General features: G+C 54.4%; 1 long non-coding RNA gene across 1 annotated transcript; it reads left to right on the top strand.

Moving 5' to 3' along the window:
- Positions 1-1,839: 1,839 nt before the first annotated feature.
- On the top strand, positions 1,840-25,732 carry LOC142069443 (uncharacterized). The gene is made up of 3 exons (XR_012665265.1): positions 1,840-2,203; positions 13,332-15,062; positions 24,021-25,732. It is a non-coding gene; the product is annotated as an uncharacterized LOC142069443 (long non-coding RNA).
- Positions 25,733-26,848: the final 1,116 nt, after the last annotated feature.

The following is a 26,848-nucleotide window of genomic DNA, read 5'->3' as shown; positions in this document are numbered from 1 at the left end:
AAAACGGGCTTAAAACTGAGCTCCTGACCCCTGTGCTCATTGCAGATCCTGAGGCATTTTCACAGGAAAGAGGCCACAAGCCCTACTGCAGGTAGCTCCATTCTGCCTCCTGAGAGGTCCCTGCCTTGGGGCGTGGCTCCGAGTGGAATTCCTGGAACAGAACCAGATTAATACACCACTCAGGCATTAAGTATGAGCCCAATCCTGCCTTTTACTGGGCCCCTCCTGGGTCCTGTCAAGCATCTCAGGTCCTGTTGATGCCGGTGGAAGATGTGGGCACTTGGCGCTGTGCAGGTTGGGACCCGATAGCACCAAGCCAGGAAGAGATTTCTGACCCCGCTTCTGAATGGAATCATCTGAGGCACAGCCAGGGCCTGGCTGCTTCCAGACATTTGCCTTCAGCCACTCACAATCCCACGTCCAGCTCCTCACACACCCATTTCCTTTGCATAGTCCGCCTCTCTGGGACTGACTGTCTCTGGGAAGTTAGGGCCCAGCCTTCACCTCAGTGGAGAGCAGGAATGACCGATAGTAACAAATCCCCGTGCAATATTCCCAGAGTGACATGTGCGTGGATCGGGATGAGTTCTCAGTCCTCTGTAACACAGCATCCTGCCAGCCACGTCCAGTAAGGGTGTTGGCTCCACACTCCAGGGAGAGAGGATGGCGATTCTCTGTGGAAATCTGCAGTTGTGCGTCTTATGTCTGCCTCCCTTAGTTCTCTGGGGATGGCGACAGGCACCATCCCCTCCCGGCTCCCCCCAGAAAAATCCCAGCAAACAAGGCTGACAAAGTCACCAGGACCTGAGACAGATTCGGAGGAAGGCCAAGTGCCCTGTTCTCTGGGACTCGGGACCTCGAGGCTTTGTCTGAGGGCTGGGGATGCCCCAGCTTCAGGCCACCGCTGGCAGCTCACTTTTGCTCGGCTGCCTTGAAGCACGTCACCTGGGCAGGGCCAGGTGCAGACACGTGAGTAGTTCCAGCAATTAGCAAGCTGGACAATGACTTGGTGCCCTCCCAGTCTCTCAGCTGGAACCCCCCCAAATCCTCCTCCGCAGCCTAGCCAGCAGAGACCCAGGTGCGTTGCACAGAAGCTACTGACGAGCAGTGAGCAGGCTTCCAAAGGGTGTCCCTGGGTCAACCCCGGAGAGGCCCCCAGGGGAACGGTACGTCCAGCTCACAGGTCTTGGTCCCTGCTGACCCCCTGTGCCGGGCCCAGGGTGGCCTATGTAACACGAGCACAGTGATGGCTGCACTGATCAAACGTTTGCAACGTTTCCAAGGTCCTCAGGAGAAACTCAGACCAGCTGGCAGCAGCCCACCGACCCCAGTGCTACCAGTCAGCCGTCCTGAGACCGGGCCTGGGCCCGCCAGGCAGAGGCGCATGTGGTTTGCCAAGTTGTATTTTTCTGGAGTCAGCCAGCATTCATTTCCCGAAAGATGCCTCAGCCGCTGATCCCAAGCGAAGGTCGCCCAGTTCCTGCCGGACCCCACGGGGGTGGGGATTAACTCTCGTTTAAGTATAATGTTTGGGCAGAGAACAATGGTGCCCTGTGTGTGACAGAGACAACAAGAAACCCCATCAGAGGGAGGTGTGGTGGCTGTGGCAGGCAAGAGAAACCCCAGGGAGGGAGCAGGGCTTCCAGCACATGGCAGAGTACAGCAATGTCCTGGGGCTCCCAGGCAAGGCTCGGCAGGGAGGGGAGGAGGAACAGCCTTTGTCCTGCAATACTGAGATCAGGCACGTCCTTCGGCCCTTCGTTGCCCTGTGTGTGCTGCATGCCTCGTGGAGGTGGTGCTGGCTCTCTGGCTAACACAGAGGGCAATGAAAGCCTTCACACAGCAGCTTCCTTCACTTGGATTTGCAGGAGCCCCTTTCCTTGCCTGCCTTGCTTCTGCCGGGCTGGGGGGAGATGGCACTGGCCGGGAGGAGGGGCTTGGGCCCCTCCCGCATGGGGAAAAGGCAGATGGTGCCGGAGAACTGGCCACAGGCTGGGCTTAGAGGAGACAGGACTGGAAGCCTGGATGGCAGCCCCAGGGCAGCAGCAGCAAGAGGCGTATCCTGAGCCTGGTGAGGGATGCAGGCCCGGGGGGACTTTCGAAAACTCCAGCCTAAAACAATTGTCTGAGGTATTTTGGGTTGAAGAACAGAGAGCCATGAGGGGCGTTGGCTTCATTCGGTGCCACGGCAGCCACATGTCAGGTAAGCTGTGGCAGAGATACGGTGAGGCCTGACGGGGTGACTGGCTGGGATGGCAGGCCAGGGAGGGGGCAGGGCTGTCACAGACTGGGCAGAGGCACTGTGGGGACGGCCAGCTGTGCTGTGCACAGGAGGAGCGTGGGGAGAGATATTCCGGCCAGGACTCCTGCTGGAGAGAGCCGGGAAAGTGCTGCTCTGGGGCATGAGGACACTTGCCCTTGTTTATTCACAGCCACGGACGAGCCCAGCACGTTATAGCCACACACGCCATGGTCCTTGCCCTGAGGGACTTGCAGGCTGAGGGACGGTTTCTGTAGGACATTGAGCTGAGCCCATGAATAGTGCAGACATTGGGCAACATCTGTTCCCTGCCTCTCCCTGCAGCTTGCCAGGCTCCCCCGGCCTGTGACCCCATGGCTTGGGATACGGGAGGACGATTACCCTGTGCTCTGCTTGGCTGAGGTTGCTTTAGCTCCACTCAGGCATTTGTGGTTCGCCTCTAATCATGGGAGTAAATATAATTCTTCCTCCCTTACTTTTCACGGTGGGTCCCGGAATAAGAGGCTCCTAAGAAGGGTTATGCTGGTGCAGCAGATGGGGAGGAACAGCAGCAATAAGTAGGAAGGGCTGCTACTGAAACTATCCATGACAACAGCCAGCCTGGGAGGCACCCTAGGGTTTGAGGTGCCACCGTCCGAGATGACTCAGAGAGTGCCCGGCTCGTAAATGGCCTTGTGAACAGCCAAACCTCTCAAGGCAGATGGCCCAGTGATGGCAGCGGATGACGCTGAGCCTGGCTGTAAGGCAAGTTCTTCCCTTGAAAGCGCAAGGCACCGTCCACGCCGCAGCCCGAGGCTGCCAACCTCCCCGCGCCTTGTCACTAGCTGGTTGTTTCGCAGCAGGCCCCTGAACCGAAGGAAACTCTGCGAATGGAGGGCTGGGAATGAGCGAGTCGCTCTCGCTGCCCTGCTGGCTGCACAACCGTAAGCCATTCCAGACGCTGGGACCCTTTGTGCACCGCAGTTGGATTCCATTGCAATGATCCTTTCCGTCCCTTTATCACTGGGACTTGCCAAGCCATCCTGGGTGGGGGGCGGGGGGAGCGCCCAACCCTGGGGATATCACCTCTTCCCTGTACCTGTGCTCTGGGGAAGCCACCCCTGCCTGCTGGGTATGTGGTGCTAGCAAATGCCGAGGTTCAGGGCTGCAGCGGGAGGTGTCCTAGCAGCCCCAGTCACCACCTGCACTCGGTCAGCCAATGACCCAAGAACAGCACCAGTGGTTTCCTCCCTCTGGGCCCTGTGGCAAGGGGACCTATGTGGAGACAGCATCAGAGCTGGGGAACAAAAGAGCAAGGAGTCTGGTGGCTTCGCCCACACCTCAGAGCAGGTCACTCTCACACTGCGGAAGATGCACATAGAAGATAACAGCCTACTACTGAGGCAGCTGCTGTTACTGGCCACACCTTTCTAAGTAAGGGTACATTCATAAATAGTTTAACAGGGTTAATAAATGATTATTCGATGTTCAGTCAATTGTTATAGAATCCAACAGATGAAGAAATTGCTCCTAACCCATCAATAACCCCTTCCACTGAGGGACTTACAGCCATCTAGCATGCACACCCTTTGTATCTGTAGCATGGTAATCATCTAGTAACCTTTATCAACTATGAATACATGTCCCCTTAATACAAAGCGTGGCCATGTTACCCCTTTAGCTCTGTGCCTTCGTGCTGACGGTCCCAGATCCACCCTTGCTGATAGCTCCACAGTGACACATCCTCAGTGCAATAGAGCCACCCACCTGCAGAGGTGTTCACTCTAGGACTGTGCCTAAGGCCCCCAAACCTCAGAGGGCCCTTGGAAAGCAGACTCTCCCATGGCCACCCGATGGGCGATTGACCGACGGTTTGGCACCCCGGGGAAGTGGGTGCTGATGTCTTCAGAGTCCCAAAGCTGAGGAGCTAAAGAAATGCTTTTGTAGGTAGGAGGAAGAGCCTGGCCTTAGGCCGTGGCCAGCGCTTCCCCCTGCCCAGAACTTACCAGTCTCTTGTGTTCAGCACCCTGAATCCTAACTCAGAACCTCTGGGAAGAGGAGCAGAGCTTAGCAATGCAGAGAGGCTGAACGCGCTTGAAGTTCATGTCCCAGACTCTAATGAAGCCACTGCCTTCTTGGCAGGACATTTCTAATTAGTGAGGATTTGGTATGCGGTGCAGGGAAAGAGAGTGCCCGGCCCCTGGGGCTGGGGCTTTCCTCCTTGAACTTGCTCTTTGGGCTCTATCTGCCTTGAATATTTGATACCATTCCAGAGGCAGAGTGTGCTTGCTTTGGAATTTACCCCTTGCAGGCTGATACCACAAGTCAAGGCTAATCTCAACCTCCCGCTGAAACCCTCGCCTCTCTGTAAGCCATTAAAACACAGAGCAGCGCCACTCCCACTGAGTCCGACAGATGGTGAGCAGCAAACCCTGGACAGGATAGGATTGTCCCGTTTGCTCTTTTCGTCACTCTCTCCCTAACCTTCTCCAAATCTTTTTCATATTTGTCCAAATTCAGAACACCCAGCCTGTCCAGTTAAGAGAGGATTCTCCCAACAGAGGAGAGGGCAAAGATATGTGTCTGTCAACCCCTTTGCATAGCCGGAGTTAGTGCTAAGCTGCTTGGGACCTCAGTAAATACTTCTCCTCATTGGGACACTGCCCCCCAGCCCCATGATCTGCTGCTATCAAATGCGCCAATATTAATTATTATTATTATTTATTCTTTGTATTGTGATAGCATCTCAGAACTCCAGTTATGGGCCAGGACCCCACTGTGCTAGGGGCTGTGTGCTGCTTGTCATAGATCTCCTGCGGGCTGTGGATAATCTGCTTGTCAGATCACTCAGTGATGCCACCAAGAAAGAAAACACTGCCAGTGTTTGTTACGGTGGGGAGGGCTGGACTTATGGTTTGTGCAGCATCTTCAGAAGCTTCCTCACCCTCCAGGAACGATACTTACTCTAGGTGCATGTTGTATCCTTTGAGATGAACACAGAGCTGGTGAAAGACATCGCACTACCAACCCTGGAGACTAAAACCTTCTGCTTAGCCCCAGAAGGGGTGCAGCATGGGAAGAAGCAAGGCCAGCACCCTCCACACCAGGGGTCTCACCCTTTTTCTTTCTGAGCCTCCCTCGCAACATGCTATAAAAACTCCACAGACCAGCTGGGCCACAGCAACTGGTTTTCTGCATATAAAAGCCAGGGCCGGCATTAGGGGGAAGCAAGCCGGGCAATTGCTCGGGGCCCCACACCACCGAGGGCACCGCAAAGCTATGTTGCTCGAGCTTTGGCTTCAGCCCCAGGCGGCCGGGCTCAAGGCAGCATGGGCTTTCTGCCCTGAGCCCAATGAGTCTAATTCCAGCCCTGCTTGGTGGACCCCCTGAAACCTGCTTACGGCCCCCCAGGGGGTCTTGGACCCCTAGTTGAAAACTACTGCTCCACACCACACCCTTCCTGTGTGCCCCTGTCCTGTCCCGGAAGGAAGACCTCTGGCAGGGGAGGCGGGGGATGGACAGTCCCGTCTCCATGGCCCATTCAGTCTTTGGCCTCTCTGCTTAGACTTCCAACAGGGTAGGACTTGGTCCTTATCTCCAAGGTACTCGCCAGCCCGCGCCCAGGTTACCTACAAGATCAACTAAAGCTCCCAGATGAAGATGGTTCAGCTCAGCTCCTCAGGCCCAGTGGAGCTCTCTACACTAAGGGTAAAGCTTGTCTGTGCAGGAGGCAGGGCTATCTCTGGGGCCGGGCCCAGGCTGTGGGGTGGACTCCCCTGGGACTAAGTGATAAGGTCAGAGGAAGGCTGGGTCAGAGCAGGGGGGCTGAACCCAGGTTTCCAGTTCTCAGGGTCCAGACCACTGGTCCTCTCTCCTCTCGCATGTGCCTTTGCTATCTTCATAGATAGCTTTGGGGATGAGGCTTGTGACACTGGCAGGCCAGGTGCCAGCTCATACCAAGGTCCCCAAGTGCCAACTGGACACTGATAGATACATACCTGGAATCTCTCTGCCTTTGGCCCCCCCACTGGCTGCCTTGGGCCCTCCAGCCACCTGTGCTGAGGGGACCCCGGCCCCACTCTTGGGAGGCCAGTGGCTGTTGGCATCTGGAGCTGTGGTGGGCACAGAGGAGGGAGCAGCCAGGCACTTCCTGCACATTCCCCTCGCTGCCGCGTTTCATGGGCTGCCAGGGCTGAGCCTGTTAGTCAGTTTCAATCCGCTCGGGGGGAGTTGGCTGCCTCATGCAAATCTGGGGCCTGACCACAGGAACCTGTTCAAGGTCAGCAGATGAAAGAGGCCCCGAGACGGCCTGCAGCACTGGGCCCCCTTGGAAACAGGCTCACGTACATAAGCAGATGACGAGGGGCTGCCGCTTCCCCGACGCCTTTCCTCCCCAGGTAGAGGGACACCTCCCACCATCGCCTGGTGGGAAAACCTCCCCTAATCCCGGGAGAGCTTGGCCTGGGCGAGGGCTGCACAGCAGCACCCAATCCCCCTCTGTGGGGCAATGGTTGCTCTCCTATGCCAGCATTTCGATCACTCCAGACAGGGAGCTCAGAGCAGCTGCAGGGCCCTGGGGGCCATGGAACCACGTCCCACATTTGGCCTCCCCCGCCTCTGGCCATTAGCCGCGGCCTTGCGTGATCCTGCCTGCAGAGACAAGGCACCGGCTGCTCGTCTCTGTCGCCATGGCTCCGGGAGCGCGAAGGGTCCCTTGGCTGCCTCGCTGGCTGCCCGGACAGCGGGACACACACTGAGCAGGAAGTGCCGGCTGCTCTCCTCTACCAGCAAGTGGTTTTGTTGGTCAGTTTTCGCATCCTGAGCCTCGCCCTGGGTTTTCAGTTGCTGCTTAATCAGCATTACAAAGAAATGTCTGCACTGCCAAAGAAAAACCTTGGCCCAGGTTTGCTGTCTCAGCACCTGAGAGCACCAGCGGGTGGGCGCAAGGAGCTGGGGGCAGGAATCGGCAGGCAGGCCTTTGTCATCTCTTTGAACCCAGCTCAGAGAGGCAGTGTCTGGGAGTCATTTCCTGTCCCCCCCACCCATGCGAGAGCGCCCAGGGCCCCCGGCTGTGCAGTGAGTCCAGGGAGGCGCAGGCCAGGTCTTAGTGAGCACGAGCTCACATTGAAAAAGCCATTGGCAGTTGCTGCAGAGAGGCCAGGGGTGGAATGAGTCCTGGACATGGGCCTCTCCCTGGGGAAGATACATCCAGGTCAGAGCACAGGGATTCTTCCCGGGGCTGCGTGTATGTAGCTGGCATTCACACGGCCTGGGATGTACTGAACCCACCCCGTGAACAAAAGGGTCAGCCCCAGAGAGCCCATCTCCGATCAGTGCTGCTGCCATTGGCGGCATGGCTAGTGGGAGGGGCACAGCTAGGTGGCAGCTGTACCAGGAACAAGCAAAAGCAACACAATAACCCAGAACAGTCCTGCCAAGGGACCCAGTTGCTTCTCAGGGTTATAATTCCAAGGGTAACTCACAACTGCAGTAAACGTTTCCTGAGCAGCGCTGCTCAAAGGCCGTGCTGCCGAGGACTCTTCGTTTGCTGATACTTACTTGCTTTTCAAAGAGCTTCGCCATGTTTGTCAAACCCACCAGCTGGCAGGAGCTTAATTAAAGTTAGTAGAGATTGGGAGAGTGCAAAGTAATGGAGCACAAAACTCAGAGATCCATGGAGCTTGTGGAAAGCTGCCCAGGTGTAAATCCAGCCCTGGGGCATAGGTGGGCTCTGCTATGGGGAAAGCTGTGCCACACGGCAATTGCAGTGTAGGCACAAGACCAGCAGTGTCTGCATCAGGCCTGAGCTAAGATGCTCCCTTGGCATGTTAGAGTTGGGCAGGCTTGTGGGGGTTGGAGCATTTTCTCTCACCAACAATAGAAAGAGAGAAGCTGTCACAAAATCTCCTGGCTGGAGAAGTTTCCCCAGCCAGCTGTGTGAACATCCCTAAGAGCTGCAGGTAAATCTCACCTTGCCCCAGCCAGTATCTTGCACTGTTGACTTTAGACAGTCCAGACTCCAGCTACTGGCAATTGCACAAAGACAAGGGAGTGGCTGGTTATACTCCCTGGAGCTGCCCCCAAGGGACAGGCTGAGGCTGATCCAGCATTTCTCTGCTTAGAAGAAGGGACCAATTGTCTTGCTGGGAACAGGGAACATCGGATGGACTTTGCTTCTAGCAGCTTGTGCGCTGCATAGGGATTTACCAAACCTACTCCCAGTGGCAGCTGTTACATATTGGGACGGGGGGAAGGAGTCCCAGCAAGTCTACTGCTGACCTCCAGACTTGGCACAGAGGGCGTGGGGCATAGATTCAAGTGGTGCCAACAAATGAAGGTCCAGGCAACCCATGTTCCGAATAGCTTGTGAATCACATGGATCAGGGCAGACCTGCACATGCTCCATGATGACTAGCCTATACCCCTTCTAAGAGCCCTCTGTTAAGGCTTTGCATGGCTCTGATAGACTATTGTCCTCAGGACACCAACTGACACGCTAGCCATTCTCAAAATGTTGGCCTCAATTCTGGGAAGCGAGATAGGCCAGCCAGGAACTTGAGTAGTAACAACTGCTGTCAACGTGAGCGGCTGGCAGGCCGAGTTTAGCCAGAAGGGAGCTGGCAGAGTAGATGGTGTGAGTCCTGCATATTTCAGGAGGCATCAGTACAGGCCCCCAAGAGAGGAGTAAATAAGGGACAAGAGAGAGAGAAAAATAGATCAACGTGACGGCTGATGCTGCAGGCTCTGACTTGGAAACATGTTCCCAGCACGGGTGAAATACCTGGTGCCCTGCCTGTTCCAGCAGGACACACAGACTGAGGGAACTTTTCCCATTCCCCCCTTCTCCAGGTGGGGAGACCAAATCCACAGCTTTGGCTACAAGCTAAGAGAGTGTCTGAGGCCCCAGTTAGTGACACAGTAACAAAGCAGAGCTTCCCCCTGGCTCCCAAATGACCCACTGTCTCACCCAGTTTCTTGTAGGCATGTTTGTTCTCCAAACTTAGCTCCAAACAGTGAAAACACAGGTCCACAACTCACCCAGGGACAGCTCCCAGGGTTCCCCCCCTTTAGTTCTCAGTTGCCTTTTGCCTCCCATCCCAGCAGGGGACCCAGATAGTCCTAGCTCTCCAGGGGGGCTCCCTATGCCCAGGGAGCAGGCTCTGAACGCCCCATAGCCATGTTCTCGGCCCTTTCCCATACCGGCTGTCAGCCTGACTCACCCAAACAGCTCCTCGCTGGGTCTCTCTTTGTCCCATTAATGCCCCAGGTGCAGCCCCACCCCTTTCGTTAGCCCCACTGGGAGTGCCTGTTGTGGCACAGGGGAGCTGGACCTACCCCAGTCACAGGGGCAGGCAGAGGGGCTCCCCCACCACCCTGGGGAGGCTGTTCCATCCCTGGCGGCCAAAGGTTCTCCCCTGATATTTAGTCCCCATTTCCCTTTTCTCTTTCCGGCCCGGGATCCCTCGTTAGACCGCCTTGTATAAGCCAAAGCAATTGCTGGCTCTCTCCTTGCTGCTGACCCTGTCAGGTCTCTGTCAGCTGGGAGCCTGCCCGTCACGGCAAGGCTACAGGTGCCCAGATGGTTGTGTGCTGGTTTCAGAGGACTGACTCGCTCTCCCCACACCCACATTTCCCATGAAAAGCTGGGACATCGGCTCCAGCTGTGCACAGAGACATGCTGGCAGTGAGCAGGCCCAGTGCTGGATGCCTGGTTCCCTGCCGTGTCAAAGGGGCTTCATCTGGCCCCCTCCCACCTCTCCCTGAATCCGGCTGGGGATCTTGCCTTTGATCTGAGCCCCGGCTGCGCTGCCAGACTTGTGCAAATGAGCCCTGGCTGCACAGTCAGCGCAGCCGGTGTCCTGCTGGCACGAGACCCTCCCTGCCGCTCTCCTGGGAGATCTTCTCTATCTGGAGGAGGGAGGGCAGGAAAAGCCTGTCGCTGTCACGGCCTAGTCTGGCTTCATCCCGTAACCTGGGAGGTGCTCACTAGCACTGCACGCCCTGCCCTCAGCACAGATCCTGCCTCTCACCAGCTCTCCTCAGGCCAGGCCCACTCGGATCAGAACTGAGCCTGGCATGCTGGGACGGTAGCCTGGGTCTGCCATGCTGAAGGTGAGGGCAGACGCAGGCATTGAGCCCAAACTCTGGCCTCACTCCGATCTGGATCCAAACACCCCCTTTACGAGAGATTCGACCCCTCACTGCAAGGCCAGGCTTGGCAAGTGCCTTTCGGCTGCACCCTCGCTACCAAGAGGATGTGAGAGTTTGTCTTGGCAGCTGCACCCCCTCTGTTGAGGAAAGCCAGGGCTGTGTTCATCAGGCAGGATGCGGCTAATCTCCTGTACAGCCTTTGCAGCTCTAGACACTTCTCAGTGTCCCAGAGCTGACAAGCCCTTCCCCCGAGAGCCAGCGCTCCCAGACCTGGCCACGCTGGCTGAGCTGTGTTGGGCCTGGAGAGAGGCTTTTGCAAAACGTTCACAAGCAGCCGCTCATCTTGGGTGCTTCCATTTTCAGGGGGGCCATATTTAAACCCTGGGGATGAGATCCTCAGCCCTTCACTGGCCCTTTCATGCTGGGTAAAAGAGCTGCAGTGGCATAAAGGGGCCCTAAAATACCAGCTCTGTTGAGGGAGCATTTCCCTGGATCAGGGGCTGCAGAAGAAGGCAGCTGTAGGATGGCATTACAAGGACGCCCTTGCAAGCCCTGGTGTAGGGGCTGTGCTAGGAGTAGGAGGGCTGTGCTGGGGTGGGGGCACAGACCAGCCCTATGGAGATTCCTGGCAATGATGAAGTCCACAGGCATCTGTGTTACTCCAGGGGCCTAAGTTGGAGCAACTCAGGGTCAGCTGGGCACAATGATGGCTTAAAGCCATGGTAGCCTCCTGCAGCACCTCTAATGCATTCGCATCAGCAAAGATATCCTGTTGCTCTGGGACCAGTACTGAGATTCTTAGCACTGGGAGAGTAGCCAGTAGCTTCCACGCCCTCTGCTTACCAGGTGGTCTGTTTCTGTTTCCATGTCTCTAAGTGCTTTGTGAGGTATGTGAGGCTCAGGAACTCTTTTCGTGATCTTTTCCCTTTGGAGCCCAAGAGTGGGAGTAGCAAAAAGAGAAGGGAGGCGTTCTAACAAAGCCATTGCAGAGCAGCCATTGCAGAGCAGCAACCAGGAATTCTCAGCAGGCACAGTTCTTCCCTTGCAAACTCAGTAACAAACCGCAGAACTCAGACTCCGCACCCTTCATCCGCAGAAGGGCTCTGGCTCCAATTTCACCCTCCTCCTGGCACAGGATCAGATGGCTTTGCTCTGTAGCTCATGACATGGAGGTCCTTCCTCCAGAGTCTGTACTGGTGATAAGCACAGAGCAGGTTGCAGCAAATGGGATTCTGTGTCATGAGAGACAATAGAGTCATTATAGCGCTGAGCCCATGTAAAGAGCTTTTTCATCTTCAAAGCGCACAGTGTTCACTAATTAATCCTCATAAGATAGGCAGAAGTTATTACTAACTCCATGTTATAGATGGGGAAACTGAGGCAAAAGTCACCTGCTTAAGTTTATACTGCAAGTCAGTGCTGGGGCTAAAAGCCAGGGGTTCCTGACTCCCAGCCCTCTGCTCAGACCACACCTCTCTGAACTGCAGCTCCCTGCAAACATAGGGGGAGATCAAAGGCCTCTGATGAGCAACTCTGCACTAGCCAAGCCTCATCCTGATACCCCTTCAGCTAGTAACAGAGCTGATGCTGGGAATTGGGATAGCATCCGTGGCAGAGCAGTGTTTGACACTAATGGCCCATCAATGGTTAAAGCAACCAGACTTTAGATCCAAATAAGTTGTGGAGCAAGAAACCAGATTGTGATGATTGGGAGAATGGGCTGACAGCAATGGAGTGTGCCTTGCACCTGGTAAAGAATGTGAACCAATCACTCCTTGATCTGCACAAGTTGGCAACTGACAAGAACGACCCTCATTTGTGTGACTTCATTGAGCCCCACTCCCTGCAGGGTCCGCACAGAGCTGCTGTTTCAATCCGTCAGCTCAGCGACCTGCAAACATTCTGCCCTCGTTAGCACGGAGCTGCACACGGGCTGGGGGCAGTACAGAGGATTTCAGAGTCACACCGCTCCGTCGCGGCAGCCAAACCACAGCAGGCCTCTGCCATCCCTGGAGCATCCTGCTGAGCTGGGCGGAGGGGCTGGGAGCTGTGTGCGTACCACCAGTATCCAGTGGCTGCTCTGCTGCTCAGCACGGCAGGCCCAGGAGCCCGGCTTTTGTTCACATAATGGGACTGGACAAGACGCTTGAGCCCACCCCAGATCTCAGTGTAGCCCTTCGTTTTGGCAGGTTTAAGCAGTAACTCAGCAGCTGCAGAAGTCTCACCCCGGACGCTGCCAGTGAGTGCACGAGGGGGCTCCATCCCAGTCCCAGCCCATGTAACATGCCCATCCCCTGCACACGCCCTGTCACCCAGCACACTGACTAGATCCACATTCTCTGCCTGATGGGTTCAAAGACCCCGTACGTCCCGCTCGCTGTGTTCGGGCTGCCCAGCACTTACCCATCCAGCTCTGCCTCACAATGTCTGCTGTCTCTCCCCAGGTACCTCCACACACTGCACTGCACGCTGGGGCGGGGCTGCACCTGACCCCGCTGCCTCAGTGGGGCCCTGTGAAAAACTCCCTTAGGATTTAATAGAGAACAAGATCTCCACTATCACACCCTTATGTTTCTACAGGGCACAGCTCAATTCCTGTCTGTCAGAGTGAAAGCAGCCCCCTGTGGCTGGTTGTGCAGTGGGGAGACTCGGGGAGCCACTAACCCATGGATTAGCTGCCCTGGGATGCTGGGAAGCATGGCTCGCTGCGACCCTTGGACGGGTTATTTGGGAGCGGGAAGAGGCTATGTAATTAGAGACCACAGAGTTGCACAGGACTGGGAGCTGGTGGCTGGGCATCCTGCTCCTTGTTTGTTTGCTGTCAGGCTTGGCCCAAGTCCTGGGTTCTCCTCTTGCTGCTAATTAGAATTAAGAGTCAAATATGATTCCTCAGTAATGAGAAAAAGAAAAGGAAACAATTAACCTTCTGCTTCTCCCCAAGGCCGGTCTTCCCAAGGAGGCTTTTCCAGAGCATGGACTAAAACCGCTGCAAACAGATGTAAGGCCAAGGACCGGCTTCCTGGGAGCTGTGTGTCTGGCAATTCCACCACACGGATCACTGTCAGAAAGGACCTCAGCTAAGGATTGACGTTTCACCTCCAGCTTGAATTGCCCAGGCTCTCAGCAGCAGCTTTTGGGCTTCACCACCATGTTCTGACACTATCTATAGCTCTCTCTGCATCCCAGTATCACTCGACTTGGGAGGCCATTCTTGTCTGTGTGCAATGAGTTCTCTGGGTCACCGTCCAGTTCCCAGCGGCAGGCAGCCCACATCAGAAAACCCACCACACAGCTGCTCCTCATCTAGGAGGCAACAGATTGAACGGGCCACGGAGCTCAACACAGGGGTGGGGCTCGGCTTAGGTTGCAGCTTGCCCTGCGGCTGCCAGAGCTGTCCCCACCTATGGATGAACAGAGGATACGCACACTCCAGGCCTGTCACTCCGGCACCTTTCACAGATGCTGAACTTCCAGTGACAAAAGCCTATTCCCCGGCTCTGGACTTGGGGATTCCTGGTGGAGTAGCCAGGGTGCTGGGGGCACATCGCGTCTCTGCTGACATCACAGCAAGCACAGGCAGGTGGAGTACTCCAGTTCTGTCTCCATGCCCGTGACTTGCTCTTTATGTCTGAGACATTTGATGGGGAGAAGCAGGCTCGCTGATTGGGCCTGCCAGCTGAGAGCGGGGCAGGGGTCTGCTAGGCTAATTGCTGGTCTGGGATTCCATGGCAGGGCTCCTGGCTCCTGCAGAAAGCCTGTGTTATCGCCCCATTACTCTCCCCGGGGCGGACGTCTCTTGTCTGGCCACGGAGGGCTGCATTGTTTGTACCAGGCAATTGGGGTCACGAGAGAGGTGCCCCTCCTCCTTAGGGGCTGCTGCAGAGCAGTGGGAGGTGCTTCCCCGCGGCGGAGAACCCATCTCTCTAAGGCCCCCAAATGCTCCAGCAGACTTCGCTGCCCGGAGCTGGAGAGGCTGCAGCTGGGGAATGCCTGGCTTTTCTGAAGGAGCAGCTGCTCCTAAAATGACCTTTTAATTCTAACGCTTGATCCAGACCAGAGCATCGTCTGTGGTGCAGGGACAGGGCCCAGGCAGGGATCATGCTGCCAATGATGGCACCTCCCACAGCATCCAGCCACCACCACACAGCCAGGGGAGACAAGGGCACACTGTCCGAACCTGCCGGACCAGCCTCGCAGCTCCCAGCCCAGCGAGATAACCACAGACAAATGCCACGGCCACAGGCAGTTGAGAGAAGCATATGGGGGAGGAGGAGACTGAAGTCTGGCAGCCCTGCCAGCTTTACTGCCTCACTGACAGACTAGCCTGGCCTGAAGCCAATGGGCCTGGGATCGGTCTCGTTTCTCCCCTTTGTCAAAATGAGCGGAGGTTCCTTGCTGTGTGTGCTCTTCTCCCATGGCTCTCGGGGAAGAGCGCGCCAGGGAGGCCCAGCCCCACTGGCCGGCGGAACCTGCCTGGGCAGAAGGGAGGGTAGGACAATCCCCGAAGGGAGCCGGCAGGGGCAGGGACCCTGTCAGGGAGGCCTGGCCCACAGGGGAGAGCCTGCCGCAGCGGGACTCCTGGAGTGGGACAGCCGGGAGTGAGAGGAGCCTGCAGGGGTGGAGTGGCCCTTCTGGGCCCCTGTGATGGCCTGGTTCCAGTTTGGCTTTTCCTGTGAGTGCAGGGAGTGCTCAGCTCCCACGTGGAAGTGGCCATTTGTGTCAGGCGGGAGGTGCTGGGCTGACAGCCCAGGAAAGGGCAACTTTCCTCTGACTGGCCACAGGAGAGGCTCTGCAGCCCTCCTGCAACCCTCAGCTGGAGGGAGTGGGCTCGATCCCCAGCCTCTCTGCTGGGGGGCAGCGGTGCTAGCTGGGGGGTGCTTTTGTGACAGGGACCCTTCTCCCATTGGACTGAGACCAAACACTCCCCACTGGCCACTGGATGCTCGCCAGGCAGTCTGTGTGAAGCAGCTGTCTCAGCGGGGTGTTGCGTTCCCCTCCCCACCCCACCTGCCTCCTCACAGTTGGGGAACTAGAGAGGTTTCCATTGTGACCAGAAGCCAGCAAACCTGGCCCGCAGGGGGAGCGAATTTGAGCCACGGGCCCCTTGCTGAGATGCCCTGCCCCACTCCCCATCTGCTCCCATCTAGAGACAGCTCAAGTGTCCCAACTGCCGGCAGCTGGCAGCTCAGAGCAGGAGGGGAGAGGCGTCTGTCCGAGCCAGGAGGGGTCTCTCCTCCTCCCCAGTGAGGGCGAGGGATACCTGGCTTCTCTTCCTTCTGGGGCAAGAGGCAGGGCATGCTCCGGTGGGGGTAGCGGGGGCTGCAGAGTGAGCAGAGCTTGGTGAACACCCAGCAGCCTGGGCTCGGGGCTGGCTCCGTTTGTTGCAGATTCACAGACCTTAGTGCTCTTTGCCTGTCAGAGCCAGCGTGGGGGGAGGTGGGGTCATACTAGCCCTCAGAGGGCCCAGGGCACTGGAGAGTGGTGGTGGGAGCTGGGACAGCTTCACAGCCCTGGAGCTGTCCCCCAAACCCACCCGCCACGGCCGAGGGCAGCTCCCTGAAAGCCTCCCACATCCCCACCATGGCCCCTTGTGCATCTGGCCACAGGAACAGCTCATGCACCCCGCTTCTCTGCTCCCATGGAGCTCCACTCAGCCAGCAAGAGCCCAGGTGTCCCAGCCTCAGCCAGCCACGACATCATCCCTGCCCCAGGCATCATGCAGCCTCCTGGTGATGGGGGACCTGGGCTGAGGGGAGCAAAGCAACCATGGGAAACACAAAGAGAAAGGGAAAAATAAAAGGAAAAGAAGAACAGGAGGGAAGGGAGGTGTGACGAAGTGGGACTGTTCTTAATGTTTCCTCTGAATAGTGTGGGGGTACCTCAGTTTCCCCCAGGCAGTTCTTAAGTATCTAGGGGGTGGAGTAAGGGTGTATGATCATTGCAGAGCCCTAGAGGGCAGGTGTGTGCAGGAGTCTGGACACCGAGAATGGCCGACACCCTGTTTCCTGGCAACTGATGGCCTGGGCCCTTCCCCCCTGCAAGGTGAGAGCTAAAGGGTTGGAGAACAAAGGAATCAGGTGACCTCCTGGCCCGGGAAAGGAACAAAGCCCAGAGGAGGAGGGGCTGGAGGGGGTTTTCAGTTTGGGGCTGGCTGGGACATGGAGTGAAGTGCAGACGTGGTTGTCTGGCTCACTGCCCCCCAAAATGGACCCAGCTGAGGGGTCCCGTTCTCTGCACCTGCAAGCTCTGTTTTAGACCATGTTCCTGTCGTCTAATAAACCTCCTGTTTTACTGGCTGGCTGAGAGTCACGTCTGACTGCGAAGTTGGGGTGCAGGACCCTCTGGCTTCCCCAGGAGCCCCGCCTGAGCGGACTCGCTGGGGGAAGCGCACGGAGGGGCAGAGGATGCTGAATGCTCCGAGGTCAGACCCAGGAAGGTGGAAGCTGTGTGAGCTGTGTGTCCTGAAGACAGGCTGCTCACAGAAAGGCGACTGCCCCAGAGTCCTGACTGGCTTCATGGGGAGCAGTTCCAGAGCATCGCCCAGGGACTCCGTGACAGGAGGTAACAGAGGGAGAAAGGGGAGATGGTAGCAACTGACGTGGCCAGGAATGAGTGTGGGGGGCAGGCAGTCACCCTTCTCAAGGCACTGCAGGGTGTCTGTGGGACACACGAGCAGGGCAGGGGCAGGGGCAGGGCTGCTCTGACACAGCCTGTGGCCCCTGGCCGGCTGTGCTAGGACATGCCTGAGAACATGCCACAGAAGGAGGCATGAAAAGAGCGTTTGGGCGCCACAGCCCCCGGTGGGAGGAGAGGGTGCAGACTCCAAAGGAGCCTCGCGTAATTGTCAGAGCTGCTACCTCAGTCCTCAGGCAGCGTCCCGTCCTACATAGCTGTTTAACGCCTGGCGAGTCAGGCCAGGCCGCCCAGCACGGCCTACCACAGGAGCAGGGTCCACAGGGCAAGCTCAGAGTTAACTGCAGGGGAGCTCACACCCTGTCCAGCTGCTGTTCTGCTTCCCTCCAGGTTTTATGTTCCCGCTGCCCAGATTCGTCAGGACTGTGGCATCTGGTGTCTGTCAGTCCTGCAGACAACAGACCCGTGTCTCTGAATGCGGCGAATGACCACACGGAGAGTAACACTGCAGCAGGAGTTCCCACCCCACAGCTCTGGAGAAACCGAAACAAAAGGGAATGAGGGGGCAGAGGCAGCTCAGAGTCGGACCCCAGGGACTGCAAGTCGGATCCAGGTCCGTGGGTGGGGCGCATCAGAGCAGCCTTTTAAAGGCACTTCCCTGGATCCAATCGGTGGGGTGTAATTCCCTGACATATAATAGTGAAGAAAGGGGATCAGGATGACTTTAGGTTGGGAAAAAGCCCTGAAGTGGTGGGGGGTCTTGGAAGCTCAGAGGGCCCTACACAATAACCCAACTGGGAAACAAAAGCCCCTTTGTTTTTGGTTGCTGGTGGTGTTTTGTCAATCAGGAGCCAAAATAACTGCTGCTGCTGGGCATTCAGTGGTGTCTTAGTAGGCAAAAGAGAGGCAGCTAGTGAATAGGGCTGGTTTTACAATTCCCCACACCCTAAAGAAACCCTCTGCTGCTGCTGCTTTTTATTGTGGTCTCAGCAACCCGGCCCTGTCCCTGCAGAGACACCTCCGATAAAATGCAAGCTGCAGACAGCCTTGCACCCTAACCCCTGTGCAAAGTCAGCTCCATCCCACCCCCGGGCACACAGCACCCAGTTACTGGGACAGCCTCCTACACACAACACAGAGAGGAGGCAACAAGATCCCCACGTGGGCAGGCTCCCAAAAGGACAGCGCTGTGCCTCCCTGAGCTGAGTTAAGGGGGCAGCTCAGGTATGGGAGGGAAAAATCCGACATTAGCAGGCCCATCCCCATCACTGGCCCATGGCCACAGACAGGGCAGGTCCTTTCACGGGGCAGTGACTTTCCTCGGTACACCAGTGGGCCACTGGTCCCTAGCATATGAGATCACTGGAGTAGTAGCAGGGGTGAATTTATCCCAGTTTATGTGTCCTCCCTGTGTTAAATTCTTAAGAGTAGGACCTCCCTTCTTGTTCAAACACGAGGCTCCTGCCTCCCGTGATCGGAGCTATGCACTGTTTGTAGTATGCAATGTCCATCAGGGCAGGCACAGGGCCTTGTTTAGTGTGTTGTTGTCAAATGACATCTTGGAGGATCACTGTGTTTAAGTGAAAAGCATTTTGATGTGTGCAAGAGCATCCGAATGTGGGACTCAGGACGGGAGAGTGTAATGCTGAATGTCAGAGCTTCAGGTTTCATAGGCTCAGTAACATTTACACCTGGAAGGGATGCTGTCTCCTCTTCACCTCGCCAGCGCAGGAATGTTCCCTATGGGACATTCTCCCGGGTCTGTCGCCAGACTCCAGGATGAGTTTCTACCACTTAGAAATGTTCAAACATAAACAAGCTCTTGAATTTATCCTTGTAGACCAGCTTTGCTTGCCCAGGTTCCCAGGACGCAGTTCACTGGTACTCTGATTCCTTATGGAGCAAACCATCCCTGAACTGCTGGTGGGGGTACTGATGAAAACGCTATAGAAGAGCTGGTATTGTTACTGTCACTACTATTGTGTAATTGATCGCACTGTCAGGAAGTGTCTCCTGCTTCCCTTTCTTGATCTCAGCTCGCTGCTCCCCTGTGAGAAAGTCTGGGGTGGATCTGAGTTCAGGGAAGTGCAGTAGGGAGTGGAGGAGCAGGTGATGGGAGAGAGGAAATGTAAAGTCAGAGAGGAAAGGTGTCTCTGTTTGAAAGCCAGGCAGAATGAGGAATGAGACGAGATGGCTAGCAAATGCATTCTCTGTACCACAAGAGAGCCATCAGCAGCTGTCACTGGTTGTAGTTTCCCAGTAATGCCGTGAGGAATGCTGAGTTTGATCTGAAAGAACCCCAAGAGGCAGGCACACAAAGCAATTGTTTAGGCTATTTGTGGTTTTAATTGCACGTAGATTAACATGGAAAAAGCAGAAGATGGAAATAGATGTGGGAAGGGTCAGAGTTTGTTTGTTATGAGATGTCTGGGACTGGAGTTTGGATCCAGCAGGTCTGCAGCTACTGTGCAGTGTTTTGCCTGCGGTTTGTGTTACACACAGTTTACGTATGAGGCTTGGTGGACATGATGCTGGATTAGCTCCCTCTAAATGGACCCGCAGCGCTGGGGAAATCCCAAACAGTTCTCAGCTCAAATCTGCTAAAATAGTTCATGTGACTAATTTCAGAGTAACAGCCATGTTAGTCTGTATTCGCAAAAACAAAAGGAGGACTTGTGGCACCTGAGAGACTAACCAATTTATTTGAGCATAAGCTTTTGATGAAGTGAGCTGTAGCTCACGAAAGCTTATGCTCAAATAAATTGGTTAGTCTCTAAGGTGCCACAAGTCCTCCTTTTCTTCATGTGACTAAGTAGCTCCTCATGAAGGGTTCGCGTCCCCTCTGGCTCTGTCCACGGAGCCCTGGCTGTGTTAATGGTAGCCATGCTGTCCCACAGGAGGCTGTTCCACAGTCATAGTTAGGAGTTATTGCGTTATAGCCCTGTGCAACTTTTCTTTAATTCGTGTAATCCCATGACTCCCAGCTATGCTCCTTTCCTCCCCCGAAGTGGTTCCTTTCCCTCATTGGACTTCATGCTCTTCCAGAGGCTAGATATTCTAGAGGAAGCACAGGCAGGAATGTCTGTGAGGGGAGGGCTCCTGCCTCATACTGAGAATGAGGGGCGATCAGCAGGTTATCTCAAGTGCTTATATACGAATGCACAAAGCCTTGGAAACAAGCAGGGAGAACTGGAGGTCCTGGTGATGTCAAGGAATTATGACGTGATTGGAATAACAGAGACTTGGTGGGATAACTCACATGACTGGAGTACTGTCATGGATGGTTATAAACTGTTCAGGAAGGACAGGCAGGGCAGAAAATGTGGGGAAGTAGCACTGTATGTAAGGGAGCAGTATGACTGCTCAGAGCTCTGGTACGATACTGCAGAAAAACCTGAGTGTCTCTGGATTAAGTTTAGAAGTGTGAGCAACAGGAGTGATGTAGTGGTGGGAGTCTGCTATAGACCACCGGACCAGGGGGATGAGGTGGATGAGGCTTTCTTCCGGCAGCTCGCGGAAGCTACTAGATCGCATGCCCTGGTTCTCATGGGTGACTTTAATTTTCCTGATATCTGCTGGGAGAGCAGTACAGCGGTGCAAAGACAATCCAGGAAGTTTTTGGAAAGCGTAGGGGACAATTTCCTGGTGCAAGTGCTAGAGGAGCCAACTAGGGGGGGAGCTTTTCTTGACCTGCTGCTCACAAACCGGGAAGAATTAGTAGGGGAAGCAAAAGTGGATGGGAATCTGGGAGGCAGTGACCATGAGTTGGTTGAGTTCAGGATCCTGACACAGGGAAGAAAGGTAAGCAGCAGGATACAGACCCTGGACTTCAGGAAAGCAGACTTCAACTCCCTCAGGGAACAGATGGGTAGGATCCCCTGGGGGACTAACATGAAGGGGAAAGGAGTCCAGGAGAGCTGGCTGTATTTCAAGGAATCCCTGTTGAGGTTACAGGGACAAACCATCCCGATGTGTCTAAAGAATAGTAAGTATGGCAGGCGACCAGCTTGGCTTAATGGTGAAATCCTAGCAGATCTTAAGCATAAAAAAGAAGCTTACAAGAAGTGGAAGGTTGGACATATGACCAGGGAAGAGTATAAAAATATTGCTCGGGCATGTAGGAATGAAATTAGGAGGGCCAAATCGCACCTGGAGCTGCAGCTAGCGAGAGATGTTAAGAGTAACAAGAAGGGTTTCTTCAGGTATGTTGGCAACAAGAAGAAAGCCAAGGAAAGTGTGGGCCCCTTAATGAATGAGGGAGGCAACCTAGTGACAGAGGATGTAGAAAAAGCTAATGTACTCAATGCTTTTTTTGCCTCTGTCTTCACGAACAAAGTCAGCTCCCAGACTGCTGCACTGGGCATCACAACATGGGGAATAGATGGCCAGCCCTCTGTGGAGAAAGAGGTGGTTAGGGACTATTTAGAAAAACTGGACGTGCACAAGTCCATGGGGCCGGATGAGTTGCATCCGAGAGTGCTAAAGGAACTGGCGGCTGTGATTGCAGAGCCATTGGCCATTATCTTTGAAAACGCGTGGCGAACGGGGGAAATCCCGGATGACTGGAAAAAGGCTAATGTAGTGCCAATCTTTAAAAAAGGGAAGAAGGAGGATCCTGGGAACTACAGGCCAGTAAGCCTCACTTCAGTCCCCGGAAAAATCATGGAGCAGGTCCTCAAAGAATCAATCCTGAAGCACTTACATGAGAGGAAAGTGATCAGGAACAGTCAGCATGGATTCACCAAGGGAAGGTCATGCCTGACTAATCTAATCGCCTTCTATGATGAGATTACTGGTTCTGTGGATGAAGGGAAAGCAGTGGATGTATTGTATCTTGACTTTAGCAAAGCTTTTGACACGGTCTCCCACAGTATTCTTGTCAGCAAGTTAAAGAAGTACGGGCTGGATGAATGCACTATAAGGTGGGTAGAAAGCTGGCTAGATTATCGGGCTCAACGGGTAGTGATCGATGGCTCCATGTCTAGTTGGCAGCCGGTGTCAAGTGGAGTGCCCCAGGGGTCAGTCCTGGGGCCGGTTTTGTTCAATATCTTCATAAATGATCTGGAGGATGGTGTGGATTGCACCCTCAGCAAATTTGCGGATGATACTAAACTGGGAGGAGTGGTAGATACGCTGGAGGGCAGGGATAGGATACAGAGGGACCTAGACAAATTGGAGGATTGGGCCAAAAGAAATCTGATGAGGTTCAATAAGGATAAGTGCAGGGTCCTGCACTTAGGACGGAAGAACCCAATGCACAGCTACAGACTAGGGACCGAATGGCTAGGCAGCAGTTCTGTGGAAAAGGACCTAGGGGTGACAGTGGACGAGAAGCTGGATATGAGCCAGCAGTGTGCCCTTGTTGCCAAGAAGACCAATGGCATTTTGGGATGTATAAGTAGGGGCATAGCGAGCAGATCGAGGGACGTGATCGTCCCCCTCTATTCAACATTGGTGAGGCGTCATCTGGAGTACTGTGTCCAGTTTTGGGCCCCACACTACAAGAAGGATGTGGATAAATTGGAGAGAGTCCAGCGAAGGGCAACAAAAATGATTAGGGGTCTGGAACACATGAGTTATGAGGAGAGACTGAGGGAACTGGGATTGTTTAGTCTGCAGAAGAGAAGAATGAGGGGGGATTTGATAGCTGCTTTCAACTACCTGAGAGGTAGTTCCAGAGAGGATGGTTCTAGACTATTCTCAGTGGTGGAAGAGGACAGGACAAGGAGTAATGGTCTCAAGTTGCAGTGGGGGAGGTTTAGGTTGGATATTAGGAAAAACTTTTTCACTAGGAGGGTGGTGAAACACTGGAATGCGTTGCCTAGGGAGGTGGTGGAATCTCCTTCCTTAGAAGTTTTTAAGGTCAGGCTTGACAAAGCCCTGGCTGGGATGATTTAATTGGGTATGGGTCCTGCTTTTGAGCAGGGGGTTGGACTAGATGACCTCCTGAGGTCCCTTCCAACCCTGATATTCTATGATTCTATGATTTAGAGATGAAGAAACATCTTTTGTGAAAGTTTTAAAAAGAAAAACGTGCCAGGTGCTTGGATCCATCCTCCAAAGCCCGGATGAGACTTGAGAGCGGAGAGAATCTTCTCCCTTTCCTTCTCAGTCCGTTGCGTACTTGGGGAGGATGTGATTGTTCAGTTCCCAGTATATGCCCAAGTTCCCAGCTGCCCGGCTATGTCCCCAGGGATGCTGAATTGGAAGTTTGCTCTTAGCTTTGCTAATAACAGTCTGTCTCAGAGATGGAAAATGATTTCATTTCAATTACACTCGCCTTTTATTTATTTTCTTTTCCTTTTCTCTCCCTCCTGGCCTGGAGCACTGGTTTTCATTTCCTCCATTTATTCTGAAATGGGATGTAATACCCAGACTTGCTGCTGGGCCGGGAACAAGGCTTGAGCTTTCCAGAGGGTGCTAAGATTTCCCATGGAGAATGTTGTGTGAGCGGCTCCTCCCGTGGCCTCCCTCCCGCACCAGCGTGAAGGAGATGTGCACGCTGACATCTTACACTGTAGTAAGCCCCACCAGACAAGTAAAGTGGCACTTAACTGGGGAGCTGCATAAAGAAGGTTGAGATCCACAGGTGATGTTGGCACTCAGTTCCCAAATGCAGGACACAAAGACTCTCCTGGTATCGCGGATCTGGCTATATCATGAGGCCACTAGCAAAGAGGAGGAAAATCGCTGGTTGTGCGATTCATAGGCACTTCAAGAAGATTTTATGTCTGATAACTAGAGATGGGTCAGTTGTCCCAGTTCCCTACTCTGAACACCCCTGGACCTCTGGCTCTCTGTGCCCTTTCTAGGAGCAATGATAAGGGTCAGGTTGGTGGAGACAATGCAAAGCTCCAGCCAAGGAATTTTCTCATGGCCTTTTGTGAATTCCCTACACAGTTTGCCCAGACCCTGCCCACGCAAGCACAAAGATTTTCCTTTTCATTTATACCCAGAGTTTACAGTTTTCAATTTTTTTTCCCACTCTGCTCCCCAGATCCCGTGACTGAGTCGTGAATCAACAGATCTGAGAGTAGAAGAATGGAATAATTATAAGCATGTCATGACTCTAACCTGCTGAAGGGAAATAAAATTCAACTGAAAACAAACTAGATGCTTCATTGGTTCTGCTTTCATCTCTAATTCCCCCAGTGCTTGATGGTAATGTGGTACCGTGCATTCAGGGCCTGCTGAAGTGGTTATGGCATTAATCCTGGCTGAGCGGTTCCCTGAGTTAAGGCTCAGGAAGGCTTTGAGTCCCTGGGTGGCTGGAATTCGTCACAGATCCTGCGTTGCTTAGAACGGAAGCATTCTCTGTGGGTAATGACTGGAGCCATCTCCCTTTTTCCAGCATGTTCCACAATTTACATGTGATTGTTTGAAGGGAAAGGAAGTGACTTTCCAGTTGTTTAGTCATTAAAAATGTTCTCAAATTATCAAGCAAGAGAAACAAAATCATCAGAGAAAAATGCTAGCTCCTGAGAAGCGCTGTGTGTGAAGCTTCTGTAGCAGAACCAGATGCCGGGCATAATTCACCAGGTTCTGGTGCAAATCACAAGCTTGTGACCAGGTCATAGAGCTCAGCAGAGTTCCCGGAGAAAGGCCAAGGACCAAGCCGCCCTGGGAGACTGAACTCCTCTCTTCCCCAGTTGCAAGACTGAGACACCTAGGTGGGGCAGCTGGTGGGAGAGTGGGATGAGACGCGCCACCAGTGTCTTGTCCGGTCAGCCTGACACCACCCAGCGGCACTGAATTTACACAGCAACCACAAGACAGGAAAGGACCAAACAACTGTGACAGTCATTTCCTGTGCTGCTGCCGAGGGCCACATGTACAGGGAGCTAGTATAATTCCAAATCACCGGAGACCTGATGTGATGAGCAGCTCTCAGGTTATGTCTTACCTCCCCTCTAGGGCTCCTGGCTTTCACACGTTGTTCATCTTTGGACTGTCTGGCAATTAGCTTCAAAGCTTTCCTGGCCCAGCATTTTCTATGAGGTAAAGACAAATCAGAGAAATGGCCCAAGTAGAGGCCTGGTCAATCTGCGCTCGTGGGCAAGCTGCACAGACTCAGCTCAGATGACCGCTGCCTGGGCACATTTATTTGTTCACAGCTCAATGGCCCAAGTGTGTTTGGGGTTTAAATCCTGGTTCTTGGCCTCGCTCAGTAGTGGGAGTCTCCCTGGAGGTGACAAATATCCTGTCTAAAGCATGGAAAAGCCAAACAACGCCAGACCCGAAAGCCCACATGGGTACCCCTTTCCCAGGCATACGATCGTTTGCAACGGGAAAGCTGAAAAGCATTTCCAGGGAGGCTGTTGCCCTTAACATCATGGTAGTGGAGCTGCTCTATGGATGGGGAAGTCATGAAAAGAAAGCACATCATCATTGCTGCGGAATCAGCCTGCCACCCTATCCAAGAGCTTCTGGGGAAGAGACAACACTTGACCCAGCTGTTGCTCTGTGCCATGCCCTGGAGACAGCCACACTTGCTTGTGAAAAACCTGGAATCACCACAGCAAACTCCAGCCATGTCTGATATTAAGGGGAAGGCACATGCCTGTTACTGGCTCCTTGGGGCAGGGACTGTCTTTGATCTGTGTCTGTACAGCACCTCTGGCCGTGGGTCCTGGGCCCTGACTGGGACTCCTGGGCGTTACTGAAATACAGATAATAAATAATAATGTTCCTGCTTTGTCTCTTGCTCCACCCCAGCCTTGTTTCCCTCTTTCCATCCCTCCCTCCATTGTCACTGGGAGCTGAGTCATTCTGGGCTCCCCTGAGTCCTTGAAACAGGTCGTGCAGCTGGAAGCCCCAGCGTCACTGGGACAGAAGAGTGACAGGGAAGCCAGGAGAGAGCAGCAGGGCACAGCTGGGCTCCCGGAGACAGCTTTAATGTGGTCACGGTGCAGCGGCAGCAGCAGAATGCAGGTGGTTTTTTTCTCTCTGTGTGAAATGACCAAGTGCAGGGGCCCGGGAGCTGAGCAGGGCTGGGGCATGCTGGAGATTTCAGTCTGAGACAGACACCGAACATGTCTCTGGCTCAGGCTAGAGAAGGCTGAAGGTGAGCAGTGCTCATGACAACTGAGGGCAGGGGGCCCTAGAGAGGGCAGGTCCTGAGTCCAGACCCAGTTCCGGATTGTTCCCTGGAGTATGTTTTACCCAGTGTAATTGTAAATGTCTTCTCTTCACGAGGCCTCTCTTTATGGGGTGTGGGGCTTTTAAACACTGGTTCTGTGTTCGGACAGCGCCGAGCGCAATGGGGTCCTGGCCCTGACTGGGGATCCCAAATGCTATTGCAATGCAAACACATAAATAAGAATCAATAAGTGGCCCAGCATCAGTGTGCATGTTGGGGTAACCCCAGGCTGAGCTGGGGGCATGTTTCACTAAGAGAGTCCTTTTCTCCCACCCTTTCGGGATGTCACCCTTCTCTGTTAATCAGCAGGCAGCGTTTGATAGTCCGTGACCGGATTACCCACGAACACCTGTCTGAAGCAATCAGCACAGAGCAGAAGGAAGGGTGGGAGTTGTATGAGATCAGTGCTGATTCTGAGCACATTAAATGGAAGCTCAGCCGAACCAGTGATGGGCCTGTTTGGGAGGCCAACTAATTTACACAGCTACAGAACATTTACAGAAACTTGTACCAAGCCAGCCCCTGCACGGTTCCTCACCAATCACTGAGAGAGTGCATTTCTGGGGGAGTAGGTCTCCTGCCTCGGGAAAGCAAAGGGAATGGCCCATGAATACACACCATTCACTAGGAAAGGCCCAGTCCCCTGTCACATCTTTTCCATTGCATGGCCCGTACTCCCAGACAGT

The sequence above is a fragment of the Caretta caretta genome, chromosome 16 (genome assembly GCF_965140235.1).
Source record: "Caretta caretta isolate rCarCar2 chromosome 16, rCarCar1.hap1, whole genome shotgun sequence".
NCBI classification, from domain to species: Eukaryota; Metazoa; Chordata; order Testudines; family Cheloniidae; genus Caretta; species Caretta caretta.
The sequence above is the reverse complement of the archived record's forward strand: the minus strand, read 5'-3'. Positions and strand labels throughout refer to the sequence as shown.